Below are 16734 nucleotides of genomic sequence, written 5' to 3'. Positions count from 1 at the left end.
GCTGGGTGAGAGGTGGTTCACCACGGCGGCATTGTCGTCTGTGAGATCCATGGGCGATGGGCACAGGGTGCCGACCGGCCTGCACGACATGGCATCTGCGGCCCTGTTCTTCATGACCGGGACATGTAATGATGCGGAAACAATAGCGCAGGATCTTCTCCTTGAGGTCGCTGAGACGGGGGTTGGGTATGTCGTCAAGTGCTCTGTCGCCAAAGAGTTTCAGCAGCGGCTTGTGGTTGACTGCCACAATCAGGTCCATGCAGCCCAACACAAAGTAGCGTGCTTTGTCCAAGGCGTCCGCGACTGCGAGCGCCTCGCCCTCTACGGGCGCGTATCTGGATTCGGCTGCATGTGTGAACCCGCTGCCAACCAGGGTCACCTTCCATCCATCAGCGCAGCAGAAGGGCCTGACCGGTGTGCATCGACAGTGCTTCTGGAACAGCCAAAAACCGACGCCCTCCTTCGACCAGTCCATGGCGAGGCACGTTGACTTGGACTTGTCAAAGATGCGGACACCGCGCTCGATCTCCTGGACAATTGCCTCTTTCGACTCACGGAAAACGTCCTCCAACTCCGGAGACCACTCAAAGCGTACCCCACTCTGCACCTGGTTGACCAGTCCGAACCAGGAAGTCTCGGATTGCCTCCAGGTAACGGCTGCATGGTCGTACGTCAGTCATGGTGATTGTGACGCCTGCAAAGTCCACAGTGGGTGCGGCAAAGACAAACTTATCCGGGTTGAAGAGGATGCCGTTCCTGCCACAAACGTCCAGCCATTGTATCGCCTGGAAGTAGCTCCCTTCAAATGTATCAGCCAACATCAGTGTGTCGTCCACACACTTGGTTTTGTTGCCGATGTACGCGACCAACTCGTCGTATCGTCGTGAGTAACCATCCCCTGACGCCACGTACCCTTGTGGGGCCGAAAGGTACCGGTAGCGCCCCCATGGGGTGATGAAGGTCGTCTTGCGGCGGTCATCTTCATGCAGTGGGATGCTGTGGTAGCCGTTCCAGGCGTCGAACACAGTCTTGCGTTTTCCACTGGGTACCTGTCTCGCCTGGTGGAACGGGGATTGCATGTGGTGGGTCTCGCGGAGCACATACTTGTTCAGGGTTTGGAAGTCAACAGTGCTTCGTGGCTTGCCGTTCTTCTTTGCACAGATCACCATGCGGTGACACCACGTCACCGGCGTGCCAATGGGCACTTCTTCCAACACGCCAAGACGCACGTCCCGGTTGAGGCCTGTTTTCCCTTCACTTTGCCAGTGTATGGCCACGGGAATAGGGGTGTGGCTGGCAACTGGCGTTGCACCGGACATCCTCGGCAGGGGCTGGTGGGGGCATGTATTGAATGTGCTCTGAGTGTATATTCCAAGCAAGAATTTCCATAGAGCTTCCCTGTTAGCCTCCGTGGCCGGCATGGGGAGCGTCGTTGGCCTGGTCGGAGGCTCCGCACACCGCGGGCAGTCGCATGAGTCCGAGGCCGCCAGGTTTACCTCCCCGAGTTTTGGGAATTTGTCTGAGATCATGCCCAGGTCCACGCAGGCTGTGCGCGAAAGGAATATAGGGTCTGAAGTGTCCGTCACATACGCGATCTGACGTGTCTCCATCCTTCGGGCGTCGTTGCTGTTACCGGCGAACCTGACGACTGCGGCCCCGAGAATCCGTATTCCCTCATTGTTCGCGGCCTTCATGGTCATGGATACAGAATAAGGTCCTCTGTACTTAGGCCCATCTGTTGCGCGACCCTGACGCCCATCAGGCAGCTCTGGCACCCTGTGTCAGTCATGGCAGGCAGAGTCACAGCGCGGGTGCGTTTCCGAAGGTCGAGGCCCAGTGCTTTGTAATCATCATGTTCAATGGTGAGTGTGAGGTAGACGTACGGCTGTGGGTTGGACGGGCGCTTCGTCCACTTGTCACACATGTCGTCGTACAGGTGGTGAGCGAGGGGGAGTGTACATAGCTTGTCGTCCGCACTGGTCATGGTGAGTGTGCCTAGCTCGACGAAGGCGGCAGTCTGCTGTTCGTTGCACACCCCCTCGGTCTCCTCGGGCGGGGGCCTAGGTGATCGGCCACCCAGGCAGACCCCTCGTGTCCCTGTCGCATGTTAGATAGGGCCACCCGGGCTACCATGGTGTTCTCCGCACAAAGGGCGAGTGCTCTCATGGCGGCGAGGACATCCTTTTCATCATTGTCCACTAGGCTCTTGCCTGCTGCGCGGGTGAGGTCTTTTCTCAGATCCTCCTCACAGCACTCTAGCAGGTGTGTGACAACGTCGGACCCAACAAGTTTAGTGCCCCTCTTGTACTCACCCCAGCGGGTTAGGAAGTATGACCAGGTCTTGGAATTCCGGCCAATGCTATGGAGGGGCACCTGAGTTTCTCCATTTTAGCATTTGCGTGGGGCTCCCTGGGGACTGCAGTGTGTGTGGTCGCCTGTATGTTCAGCATGGCCACCACCACTGCTGCCTCTGCATGTGTAGCTACATAGTCACAATGCTTGACAGGGCAATGCACACTCATCCTTGGTCTCACGGTCTTATATTTTTTTCTCTTTGTTTTCGACGACACGCTCATATAGGTTCTTGGGTGGCGTTACTTGTCAATATATTCGTGGTCCACTCACGTATTTATCTGCTTTTTTTCATCAGGGGTGGGTGGGAGAGCTGTGGCACTTTCCGATGGCCCATTAGCTGTGAAACTTAAAGAGAGTAAATAAGAACAACATTCCATTTGTTCACTTGCTATATTGTAATGCAATATTCCCTAGAGCAGGGGTGTCCAAACTGCGGCCCGAGGGCCAAATGCGGCCCACAGGCTATTTTAAATTGGCCCTCAGCTAATTCAAAAGGATGATGTCATATGGCCCACAAATGAAACTTGTGCTTGTCTTATATTGTACTTAAATATTAGTCAAGCTCAAGAAAATATGTAAACATATATTACACTGTTTTCATGAGTTAAAGAGCACCACTTTTCAAATAAATTCAGGCAATTAAAGTTGAAAACCGTTTTTAACAAATCTAAGTTGATAAAAAAAACAGCCCAATAACTGATTTACATAACAAGCTTGAAATATGCCCTTCATTTACCCCTTAGTATAAGCACTCTGAGCGAGCCCTATGGAGACCTGTGGTGTAGGCTGTTTTTTTCGTAAAGCATATTCAAGTATCAAGCATAACTTACCTACATTTGATTGATTTTGCTAACTTATAACCTAACTTAAGAGGCAATATATTTCAACTCAGTAAGGGGCCCAGACCTTCGTATATTTTTCTGTATTTGGCCCTCCTTGAAAAATGTTTGGACACCCCTGCCCTGGAGAGTCACAGCACTGCTGATCCAACGCCTTTTCACTCCCAACTCGTCCTATGTTGACGTGATGTCAGGATCCCTTGGCGTTACATTCAAACACACTGGGAAGTTTTAGCATCGACCTTTAACTTGCAGGGTCCCATAACAGCACAGAAAAGATGCTGATTTATGACCCAGTGCTCTGGTAAACTCTTATTTTGAAATGAAAAGGAACCAGTAAATACAGTTTCCCGTGTTCCTGAGCTGATCAGACTTTCTGTCTTGACATTATACAATCAAGCAAATAAATAAAAACAAGGATAATTGTGGAATATTGTTGAGTAAATAACAGTGTGTGGTTCAGAAAAGAATAACAAATTAGAAGGGAAAAATGATGGCGAAAAAGTCTGACAGTATACAATAAAAATAAAGAAGTAAAAAGAATAATTGTGGCTTGATATTGAGTAAGAATAAAGTTGAATAATAGCCGTGAGACCGGGTCGGCGGAGAGCATTTCTCCGCCCTCTCAAATCGTCTACCGTCGATTTTCAACTTCCCTGCTTGTTGAAAATCGACGATAAACACACAAATACATACAGTAATAGTTCAACAATAATACAGTAAACAATGGACACTGTAATACATCGTTATGATGATGATTAAATGACGATTAAAAATCCTGCATTTCATCCCGTTGGATGTGATACAGGGACGCTGGAAGTAGGGGTGCTGAGGGTGCTGCGGCACCCCCTGGTGAAGGACTATTGCAACACTGCAACACTGACGTAGTAAATTAATAATTTTTATTTTCAACTTTTTACTTTTCAAAATAAAAACATTATTTTTCTACTTTTACATGATCGTGATATTTTTGTTTCCTGTAGCATAATATTGAATCTAGCTCATTTTTTGCTCCGTTGTGCTGCGTGTCGTGTGACGTCATCGTCACCGGGTGACGTCACTCAGCACCCCCAACTCTGAATGACTTCCAGCGTCACTGATGTGATACAAAAACAAACTGATTATTTCTGTAGTTGTAATACGTGGATTAAACCACATTTATTTTTGTTTTATTTAATATTCCATTTCATTTCACTATTTTATTTGTGTTTTTCTTATTTCTATTTCTAACTATTTGTTTTGCTTCTTATTGTACTTCGCTGCTCTAACAAAACAAAACAAAAATCCCAGTTTGGGATGAATAAAGTAATTGTTTTTAAATGATTACATTTATCTTATTTAATGCACAATATGATTCTATCCGTGACAGTGGGAATTTAAAAAACGATATGCTATAGTTGTAGTGGCTGTTTTAATAATGTCCAAAGTTCCTAGGCCACTTAGTCTGCAATGTATCTTGGTTCTGACTCGTGTTCCAATTAATTCCAAACCTTTGGTGAAGACCCATTGTAGTCACAGGTGGCAGGTAAAAACTTGAACGAGGGTTTATTCAAAAAAAGTACTAGGTTACCGCAGGTGATTTTCATCCACAATACATCTCATCCGGTCCAATACCGACTTGAAGTTTTGATATAACACGTAACAGTAAACACTTTACAGTAAACACGTAACACCTAACACGGTCAAAAACGTATAGCGATCCAATCTTGCAGACTTCCAGCATGTAACTAGCCTAGCATAGCTCATAAAACTCGGCCTTGAAAGTTGCGTTAAGGCCCTAATTCCATGTTGGAAATAGGAACACCTAGCATTTTATATGAAAAAGAAGAAAACATAACCTTAGCATAATCCACTTATATCACTGTAGCTATACAAAACTATGCAAAAATAATAGTATAAATGAAATAATATTTAGCACCATGTAATATGTCAAGCCAACATAAACATTTTCCCCAAATATGACTGTGTGCTTAATTGGCTCTTACAAAAGTAATGTTGTTCCTGGCAGAGCAAAACCCCCCCAGCCTTTTATGTAAACTTTTTAAGAACATATCTAAATACATATGTGTGTCCCGGGCCATAAATGTAGCCTAATTATGCCGTCAGTTTTCAGATAAAGCCCAGGCATCAACTTCTGTATTCTACAGTATAATTATTTTCACCTCCCGATACGCTTTCAACCCACCAGCTTTTATGGAGAAAATAAGTTATATAATTATAACCAGAGGCATGTTTTCTCACTATTTTACGCATAAAAGTAACAGGCTGCTGTGTCTGTCAACAGCCTCGGAGGAATCAGCTGTTTAGTTCATGAGTTCCATGGTGGCAGCATCCATCAATGCGCCACCTGGTGGAGCGATGAACCATTGCAGTTTCTATCCATATCAATTATCAAGGGGGCGTCACAAGTGTGAGCCGTGTCCACTACGTCACACTGGGGGTTTCCTTTTTCCACAGAAGTTGCAGCCAAGCTAGCTGTCGCTGTACTTAGCCTCCAGGCACAGAGAGGGTATGAGGTAGATGAGCAAACAACCAACCAAACAAACAAACAACAACGTTATATACATTTCTACAATGTTCATAATGTGTTAACATGCTAGCATGCGCTAATAAGCAATATTGTTTTCCTAATGGACAATATGGGTTCTATCATTTAAAAATAAAATCTTTATTTGAAGTTATACGCTTAAGAATTTTGACAAGTTAAAGGTAGTGTAACTTGTGTGTGGCTACAGTACATAATAGAGACGCTAAGCTTGAACATGTATCTCTGTAGGTCTGTCGCTGAGCGTGTGACTGTTTGGGTGATATATTTGAAAAAACTCTACTGTATCCAGAGCGTCCACACACCTAGCTGCTCTGAATTAACTGAGGGGAGACACAGTTGTACACCAATGAGTTATGTTTTATTCTCATGTGTGGGAACATTTTATCTAACCACGCAGCCTCCCATCGGGATGCCAGAAGCTGCCTACAATGTTTACATTTAAACTGTAAACTGGAAGAGCCTTTTCCTAGGCTAGGAGCTTCAGATCAGGCAGTTTGTTCCCACATGTCCATGGTGTGATGGTTAAAAATGGCTAGAGCAGAAGACAGAGAGATTTGAGATTATTTTCCTCTCTATGTACTTAATGTTTTTTTTTTATCATTGTTTAACCATGTTAAAAGTATTGACTGTCCATTTGCTTTATACTGAATTAGGACTTTCTTTATTCCAGACACAGGATCCGCGTGTGTGCTTAAGGAAGGATCGAGGTGCAAAACCCCGCCTCAGCAGTCATGAGGAACAGAGGGTATGTCTCTTATTCACACCACATCTCACCAAGTGAAAATAAACCCACTTTATCTGATTTAAAAGGTGCAATATAGAGTACACTGAACAGTTAAATAACTGAGTCATTGAACAAATAGTTACAAAGCACATACCAATCATTTGTATAACAGCAATAATTACACTGCACGGTCACACATAATGATTTAGCATGTCAGAGCAGTAAGGGATTTAGAGTTACAGTATTGAACTTTCTCATACAGGGCTTCACTTATAACTGATAACCTTAAACCAGGACAAGCCTATCTTTCATGCAGCCACAGAACACAATAGTAACACTAACTAAATTAGTAAAATAACTAGTTCCCCTGAACCCAAGATATAAATATATAAACCATATAGGAGGACCACATATAAATATGTGGTCCTCCTTTAATGCAGGATATGTCAGACTGATGTAAGTTGGCAAAGACTGTGAACATTCACCTTGATTTTATTTACCTTAAAGGTGCAATGTGTAGTAAAGAGCCACCTGCTTCAAATAAATGGGGGTCAGTATATCACCTCTACCAGTAGTTTTGGGGAATCTAATGTTGTGAGTGTTTGTGACGGTGTTCCAGTTTAACTGGATTTCGTCCTGCCGTACTCTTACCATCCATTCAGCTCTCACCGACACATCCACTGGAAAGCTATGGAAGCTTATAGTACTATTGTACCTCGACAAATTCGTACAAAGTGGTACACAACAATGGAGTGCCGTCTTTTTCACGCGTTGATACGCCAACTGCCTCACTTTCACCCGAAATCCACTCATATTTAAACTTTGTCAATCAAATTATTAGCAGCTACTCTAAACTAGCATCTCCAATCTCCACAACAACACAACCTACCGGTAGTAGTCGAGCGTACCCTCAACACGCTGAAGTTAACCGGAAGTTCTATTGTGCTCGTAGTATATTAAGCTCAGGTCAAACTTTATCATGGATACATTTGTTTTTAAACGTCGTCGGACGGAACAACAGATGGCGGGCGTGTTGGATAAGGACACACCTTTGACACCACTACGAAACAGCAGCAGTGATACCCGAAACAGCAACTTGGCGCTGTTGTCCATCAATAAACAAAGGACAAAGACTTTGGATGTTCAGCGCATCATCGACATCTTTGCCTCGAATCACAAAAACCGGTGGAGTGTACTCATTTGAAAATCTCATCCTGGTGAGTTTTAATATCGTTTTTATTGTTTTTGAAAACGTTGCTGACTTTGTTATTGCATTTTGCGTGTTGCCTGTTTCAGGCTCTTCCTTGCTGCGGTCTTGTTGCCTAATTAGCATACTTAATTTGTTGGAGATGTGTTTTGACTCGTGGCTGTTGTGTGGTAGACTATATATGGCTTTAGGACAACGTAACTATTAACTATACCGTCTCTCTCTGTCTGTCTGTCTCTCTGTCTGTCTGTCCGTCCGTGTGTGTGTGTGTGTGTGCGTGTGCTTGTTTCTAGCTGTGGGAGGGTGTTGTTTTATTGAATATATATTCACATTCAAATTATGGCATTGATTTGAGCCCCTCCGCTGTATGGGTTAGCCCCACCGTAGTTGAACCAGAAAAAATACTCTGGCGCCGCGCAAATTTCCGTCTCGTAAACGGTCGTTGCCTTTCAGAACGGTCGTTGCCATTTTGAATGGTTGATGCCATATCCGAGCGACCGATCTTCAATTCCGAATGCTCGTGGAATGTTCGTGAAGTTTTCGTAACTTCTCGGAATTCTTAGAATTATGGGTAATCACATTTCTCGAAGAAGAAAACCAACATGCAGAATTAATCTGTATGTAAATCCCTGACACTTTAATCAGGCCGCATATCAATGTAATGCCATGTAGGTGACAAGTGTTAGATGCAGTTCCTATTGTCTGCTATGCTGGGCGAGTGTCTGCTGTCTTTCTAAGACGCATAAGACATGAAAATAAAACCCGGGTGTTGGTGGAATAGGGAGTCAGTCATTCAGAGTGAGTCTGAACTCCTGGGAACGTCCCACCCACGTGACACATCCCAACCTATCGTCCCCTATATACAGTCACGAGCTGAATCCCCTCCGCAGCGCCTCTGTATCTGTGTGTGTGTATTCAGCAGGATGTCTGACTTAGAGTTGTTGTTTATATAATACATATAATGTCTCTGTTCTAGTGGTAAACACTGAGAAGTGTTTCAGAAATAATGCTTGATGTGGTTTGAACATAATATGGCGTTTAATCATGGCAGCGTTTAGCTGAGTTTCTGCTATTAAACTTTGTTGACCCTTTTTATTGAAAGGTTGTTTTTTGCTTTTCAGCTGACTATCCTTTATTGATGATATTTGTGAAGCTGTGTGTACGACTTCTTGAACATTTTTATTCATATATCACATATGCCTTTATAAGTGACAGACAGTCAGTCAGTCAGTCAGTCAGTCAGTAGTGTTGCAATACTCGCAGTATCACTTACACTTTTGGTAGACGCCATGTTGAAGTTGACCTTTCAGCTCCGGACAGTGCAAAATGTATATGAAGCGCTACGTCATAAACGCAAGAAATCATACCCTCGTGGGGGTGCGCTCATGTGATTGACTTAGAATGGAGGAGACATCTGATTGGCTGTAGACAGAAAACATTACAAGTACGAATCGGGTGACCGTCAGGGGAGTCTCAAAAAACCCACACACGAATGCACAGCGATCCATGCACAGAGAGCGGTTTGTGTTTGCAGGTTCAGCGGTTTGACACGGAAAACAAATATGTGTGGATCAAAAATACACATGTAAAACCTTTTTCTGTTTTTGGATTTTATTTACATGCATGTGAAACGGAACACATTTGTGTGTGCATTGAAAATACAAGTGTGAATGCTTCTGTGTGCATTCGTGTATTATGAGACCGATCTCACCTCATATTTCTGAGGCTGGTTAACTTTTATATATTAAGAAATGTTATCAACATGAAAGGTAAAGTGTTTGTTAAAATACACATTTTAAATGCAATGTTGTCATGTTACAGAGGTGTCCTGGCCTTCACATTACATTCTACATTGGTTAGTCAAATAAATATTTTTTGAATTATCAAATAATGATAATTGCCTGTACACCCACATAGATATTCCACCAACAGATTGAAAGACAGTCGGAACCAAAAAGTAATTTTGGTTTTACCATCCAAGGACACAAAATGAACATAAGCACCCAGTATAAATGCTTCCAATGTTTACTCACTGATACGTTTCTTTGACATTTTAATTTGACTTTAACAACAGCAGCACGTGTTCAGTCACATCAGATGTAACGCAGCAGGGAATCCAGCTGTTCCACTCTGTTTAAATTATCACCTGTCAGCACAAATATAGCCTGCGTACGAAGGGGTTGGGACTCAAATTTGCAGATCTGCCGTAACCCCCCGCCCCCTTTTTAACATCACAGGATTGAGTCCAGGCAGTGCTGCATACTGAGGAGTAGAGTATTGTGTTTATTTTCCACTTCATTCCAAACTTTAATCCTCCTATAAAATAAAGGTGAATGACAGGAGGAATAAAGAGTGTTCTTTTCACAAGTACTACATCGATTTTATAATCCTACAAATAGATATGGAGCTGTAGTGTTTATGAGTTTATGTAGTGTCTGGGAAATGACTCAGGAGGATGGTTTGGAAACAGGGCAGTTGTGGTGAAGGGACTTGGCTTGGGAACCTGAAGGTCACCGTTTCAAGTCCCCAAAAGACCAAGTGCTACCGTGGTGTCCCTGAGCAAGGCACTGTTCTCTACAATGCTCCCCGGGTGCAGCCCACTGCTCCTAACACTTAGGATGGGTCAAATGCAGAATGTACATTTCTCCTCCGTGAGACCAGTAAGGGTTCCTTTGGGTCTGCTACAGACCTCCATTTATTTATTTTATTCAGATGTATCTTTTATAAAGAGTAACATAAGAATGGAGAAGCATTGTGTTATATTGGGTGATTCTATAAAGATTTGTTATTTCCTTATAGGAGTTGTTAAGATGTTTAAAGCTTATGGAAAGTGTTTGGTTTGAAACAGCTGATCACTGAACCTAGAGTGTGGCTCATATTGGACTTAAAATTGGCCTGCCCCGATGTTAAAGACTTATAATATTATTTAGAAGGGGACACATCAGGACCTCAGAAAGATATTACATGTGGGGTACCACAAGGTTCTATTCTTAGGGCTATTTCAGTTTGTAGTTCTGTAAGTGAGAAATTCTAGCTTTTGTTATAATCTGCATGGTATCTGGGAATGATAGATTAGAATAGAATTACTTTATTGATCCCAAATTTGGAAGTGTTTACATTGCAGCAGCATAAAAACAAGGCACAGTTACAATACAACAAAATAAAAAATATACTTTTGTGACAAAAAATGTACAGAAAATATTAACAAAAACTACATTTTAATCAGGATATAATATGTACAATAAGTGTGAGAGGTATGATGTCAGTAAGATTGAAACCACTCTTTTTTTTTAAGAAAGTTTAGGAGTGTGGCTCAAGGATAACAAACGTAGGATTTTATGTATAAAACTGAGCCAATCCTGTTTGGAACCAAGAAGAAACCTTTTTTTCTTATAATGGAGCTGAAATGTATTTCTTTCCCAATCTGCTCCACCCCGCTGACCCTGAAGACATCTCATCTTAGTTTGGAGTATTGTATAGTTTTTTAAAAAATCTTTTGTTTCCCCCCCATCACAATGGGAGATATTGCGTAGTTGGCTTATTTAAGATTCACACTGTTCCTTATTAGTTTGCAGGGCAGAGCTCTGCCTCGGTCTAATGAAGGAACCTGAAATCAATAGCTGCTCAGAACCATGCAATGAGGAGAGGAGCGCAGTAATTAAATGTGTTTCACTGAGTAGAATGGCCGGCTGGTTAAAAGTTGCAGAACAGGAGAGATGTTTTGCAGAGTTTTTCTGAATTCAGGTTAGGTTTGTTTTTCTCCCTCCTACTTCCATCAGCTGTGAGGGGCTTTGAGTCTGCAGTGTGTGGGCGGGCTTTGTTGGCTGTAATAACAGGACGAGAGCCTTCCCTGTGGTTGAAGACTTAAGCGATGTTGAAGTGCAAGGTGTTTATGTTGGGGAGCATGTTGGCTGTTACACTGACAGTGTGAACATGCCTTAGCAATCTACAGATAATGGTGTTGGAAAGGAGGGGTGTTGAAAGAAATCACATATTTACTACAACAATAACATTTGAATTGGTAAACAAACAAACAAACAAACATGTTTGCCCATTTAAACTTTTGTTTGGTTTTAACCAACAGAAGAGGTATGGTCATACTGTCCCATATGTGGACTAGAATATGAATATGTTTTTTCCGATCATTTATTCATATTGGGGAGTATTGTGATGAAAAAGCAATATGCAGCAGTTGCCTCAGGCTTTGTGGCAACTGAAGACACAATGCTGATATTGGGCCATAATTGAAGTTGATATTAAAAGACAGGAGCGAGGCGTAAGTCATGAGAGGAGCGCAGCAGGGTCATCTCCGCCCAATGACACGGCCCCTTAACTGCAGTCACCTTCCCTGTATAGCTACATGACAAAGTGCTTCAAGAAAAACATAAACCACTGCCCTTCACACCAGCCCTTGCCTTCAGTGATTTTGCATTATGGTATGTCACCGATATGTACTCAGGACAACGAACTGACGGAGGAAGTAAAATCACCAGGAGCTGTTTTTATGCGAGGTGAAGGGTAACGGCTGCAGAACTGAAACACCTGCATGCAGGGGATGCTTTATTGGCCTCACTCATCATTTGTCAGCAACAGTCGTTTTGGTCATGCTAATTTCAGCCTGCAGTGTGCTGACAACAGGATTCTACAGGAACCCACATGAATACGTATGGTTATATGAAAATATTGTAGCGATCTGGTTGTATGTTGCTGTGTGGGTCAGTCAGTCGTCCCCTGTCTCTCAGCCAATCACAGAACTGCACAGTAAGGTTGGTGGTGTGCGGGGCTGTGATTGGCTAGGAGGGGGGGGGGGTGGCTGTAGTGTTTGACGTTGAGCCTGTGTGTGTGTGTTTTTGGGTAATGACGTTGGTCATTGAAACCCGTGTCCTGGAGTTGAGAAAGGGTCTGTTGGTGACAACAGGTTAATTAAAATAACCCGACACTTCAGTCTTGCCTCTGCCTCTTTGTGGAACATTACATTGGCGTCAGAAGTGACTTTTTTTCAACCCAGTCCCGGCTCTCCCTGTCCCAGCTCTCCCCCACCCAGCCCCAGCTCCTCCCAACCCAGCCCCAGCTCTTCAACAGTTTCTCTGGACAGGGGTGGTTGAGACACAGTCTGCAGTATTGGAGGTGTGGAGAAAGAACTGTGGCGGCCTTTATCCAGAGCAACAGGAGAAATTGCGGCAGCTGCTGCTAGAGTTCCACGGCAGTTTTGCCATGAGTGAGGAGGAGATTGACCGAACTCATCTAGTCAAACACAAAATCGATACAGGGGACAGGCGCCCCATCAAGTGTCGTCCTCGCCGCCTCCCCCTGGCCCGTCAGCAGGGTTGTGACGATGCAGTGCAGAGCATGCTGAAGGCAGACATCATCGAGCCCTCAGACAGCCCGTGGGCTTCAGCTGTAGTCATGGTCCCAAGGAAGACCGGTGGCTGGCGGCTGTGTTCCGACTACAGGCCGGTGAACGGGTTCACCAAGAAAGATTCATACCCCCTCCCCCGCATTGACGAGTCCCTGGACCTGGTCTCGGGTTCATCTTGGTTCTCGTCCTTGGACCTACACAGCGGGTATTATCAGGTCCCTCTTGCCCCTGAAGCCAGACCAAAAACAGCTTTCTGCACCGGGCAGGGGTTGTGGCAGTTTAAGGTCCTCAGCTGTGGCCTTCGTAATGCCCCTGCCACCTTTGTGTGGTTGATGGACAGGGTGCTGTCTGGTATTCCCCGTCAGCGATGTTTGGACTACCTAGACGACATCCTGGTGCATGGCAGCTCGTTTAAAGGTGGCCCTGGCCTCTACGAGTGGTGCTGGAAAGGATCAGAGCCGCTGGCTTGAAGCTACACCCAGAGAAGTGCCAAGTGAGAGAGGTCATTTTCCTGGGGCACAAAGTGGGGGGCGAAGGCATCGGCACCCTGCAAGAGAAGGTGTAGGCGGTCGCGGACTGGCCCAATCCTCTGAACCAGAAGCAGCTGAAGAGTTTCTTGGGCCTGGCCTCGTACTATAGGAGGTTTGTACGTTGTTTCGCTTGCACTGCTTCACCCCTGTTCCAGCTGCTACAGAAGGACAGTGACTTTGTTTGGACTGAACAATGTCAAGGAGCGTTTGAAAGAGCTGCTGGAGGAGGACACTGTCTGTGCTGCAATTTGACATGTGGAAGAGCTCATTTGCCAGGAGCTCCAAACAGTGGACTTGGCAGAGTGGAAGCAACAGCAAGTGCTGGACACAGACCTACAGACTGCACTGCAGTGGGTGGATGCGCAGCAGCGACCACCGTGGGAGGAAGTGGCAGTGTTCTCCAAAGCAATCAAGGGGCTGTGGTCTCAGTTTGAGGCTCTGCGTCTGTCCCAGGGCGTACTGCAGCGTGCATGGAAGGAGCCAGCAACGGGGGAGAAGTGGAACGGCAGGTTCTGGACCCTTTGGCGTCACAATGACTCTTCGCCGCCTTTGCCAGAGTTGCTACTGGGGGCAGTGCAGGAGGTATGTTGACGACTATTGTCGCCGCTGTGACCCCTGTATGGCTCGTAAGGCCCCCCTGGTCGTTCCCATGAGCCTCTTCAACAGTTTGAGACTTCAGGAACGCCTTGATTTAGCTCAAGCTTTTGCCCGAGGCCAGCAGCTAAGTGCTGGCATGAGACAGAAACGGAACTACGACACCAGGACAAAAAGGCAGCACTTCAAGGCTGGGGAGCTGGTCTGGGTTTACAGCCCCCAACGGAAAAAGGGCCGGTGCCCAAAGCTTGAAAGACAGTGGATTTGTCCCTGCAGAGTACTGGAGAGGGTGGGGGAAGTTTTTCTACAGGTTGCAGCTGCCACCCAAGGAGAGAAAAGTTGTGCTCCACAGAGACAGGTTGGCCCCTTACAGAGGAGTCGCTTCCCCACATGTCTACAGCCCCCTCCTCGACACCTTCTCCCAGGACCCCAGGTGGCCAGTGCAGCTGCCCCCCATTAGTGACTGAGTCCTTCCTCATTTATTCCCCATTGACCTGCCCGTATCAGATCTGGTGCCCCCTGTCCATTTGACCCCTGCCCCCTCTGCCGAGAAGGCAGAAGAAACCCCCGAGTCGGTTCAGAGACTCTGTGTGTTAGGTTAAAAGTTAGTAGTAGTAGTAAGACACCTCGGTTCCTGTAGAGGGCAAGAATGTGCCCTGGTCTCACTGGAAGTGATGGTAGTCCACCCAGATCTTCCTAGTCTAACATTTATTTATGTTAAAAAAAAATTAAGAAGAAAGAAGCGGTTTGAAGCATTTAGTTCTGCTTTGATGTTGTGTTTAGTTGTCAGTTTTATTTGTTCCTCGTGGGCGAGAAACGTTGTGGTGGTGGGGGGGGTTAGTGTATCGATGTGGTTGTAGGTTGCTGTGTGGGTCAGTCAGCCGTCCCCTGTCTCTCAGCCAATCACAGAGCTGCACACTAAGGTTGGTGGTGTGCGGGGCTGTGATTGGCTGAGCAGGTGGGGATGGCTGTAGTGTGTGACGTTGACCCTGTGTGTGTGTGTTTTTGGGTAATGACGTTGGTCATTGAAACCTGTGTCCTGGAGTTGAGAAAGGGTCTGTTGGTGACAACAGGTTAATTAAAATAACCTAACACTTCAGTCCTGCCTCTGCCTCTTTGTGGAACATTACAATATTTCAAAATAAATATAAATGTATTTATTATAAACTAGTTATGCCTTAACCTATCACTTTGTATATCACGATTAAAACATGTTTTAAAACGTTTAGGGAACTCCACACAGCTCAGTAAACACTGAGAAATGTGGACTTTATTTGATCATTTCAGTAAAAAAGTAATGTTAATATTTCTCCTCTTGATTAATACAGAGCTGAATGTTAAAAACAAAGCACTCTGGCAAAGTTTTACAGCACCGTAACTTTCATGATACGCATTTGTCGTTACGATCGGCTGTTTCCGTGAATGTTGTGTCACTGTAAAAGTCGATGCCGCAAGGCATTGTGGGACAGTATTTTCTCCTTTCCTTTCTAAAAGAAGGTCCAGTGTTTCCTAAGATAAAGGAGGTTATACAGGAAGTTTCAAATCTCCTTTCCTATCATCTAGATCAGGGGTTTTCAATTTGGGTGAATGTGAGCCTCCCCTTAGACTAGGAAAGGACAGCCGAGGCCCCCCTTCCCCAAAATCCCGTCCGCCTGCCCTAACCCACACACACCTCTGCAGTAAATGCCACCTTTTGTCTGTTTCAGGCAATGATGAGTTTCATTAACAACTGATAAAATGTAAATATTTTTTAATATTGTATTTGAAGACATTTCATTTTCACAACTTTTTAAAAAGTGCATTCATAAACGATCTTTGCAACAGCAAATACTTTCAAACTTCATGCAGGCCTAATTGAGGCTACGTTTAAAACACTGAACATCAGTAGGCCTATCCACAAGTCAAACAATCGGCACACTGTGTCTGGGCCTTAAGCGCACATTTGAAGGAGATGCACATCGTCTCGAACAAAATCAGCACAATTAAAAGCTCTCTGATCAATGAACGACAACGCTGGTTGTTCACGGAACACATAACATTTAACAGTCAACGGCATTGAGGGCATGTTATCAGATCGAGCAGATTCACATATTTTCTTCACATTTTTTTACGTTTTCAGCCACATAAATAAAACCTCAGATTTAACCAGTGGCGGCTGGCCAATAGAGGGCGCTAGGGCGCCGCCCCACCACTCACCTCTCACCACATTTCCTTGAATAAGACATAAAAAAAATGAAATAAAAATGAAATAATAAAATAAAAATTCCCACCTCTTTATACTGCCCTTATCTTTACATAATCACTCTTAACTGCATATACTGTACATACTCTATATATCGCACTTGTTTCTCTTTGCACTTCTATCTATCTATCTATAATGTTGTTTTTGTTGTTTTCATTTATGTAAATACACTCGTTTGATACCTTAGTACATGTATGCATGCTTTTTTTTTTTTTTTAATACATTTTGGAGTTATAGCCCCCCCTGGAGAAAACTCCACCAGCCGCCACTGGATTTAACCAACAAACAAAATCACGCCATTTACGTCATTTGTGCTACAAGAGCGAAATCAACCCT

General features: G+C 44.6%; 1 protein-coding gene across 2 annotated transcripts in view; it reads left to right on the top strand.

The window, feature by feature from the left end:
- LOC134876994 (heparan sulfate glucosamine 3-O-sulfotransferase 5) overlaps positions 1–16734 on the top strand; it is a 118154-nt gene that overhangs the window by 70247 nt on the left and 31173 nt on the right. For both annotated transcript variants that reach the window (XM_063902320.1, XM_063902321.1), the window contains exon 2: positions 6413–6487. The gene's annotated coding sequence lies outside the window, so the exon portion shown is untranslated. The remainder of the gene's footprint in view (positions 1–6412; positions 6488–16734) is intronic.

The sequence above is a fragment of the Eleginops maclovinus genome, chromosome 15 (assembly GCF_036324505.1).
Source record: "Eleginops maclovinus isolate JMC-PN-2008 ecotype Puerto Natales chromosome 15, JC_Emac_rtc_rv5, whole genome shotgun sequence".
NCBI lineage: Eukaryota > Metazoa > Chordata > Actinopteri > Perciformes > Eleginopidae > Eleginops > Eleginops maclovinus.
Note: the sequence above shows the minus strand (reverse complement) of the source record. Positions and strands in the feature narration are given on the sequence as shown.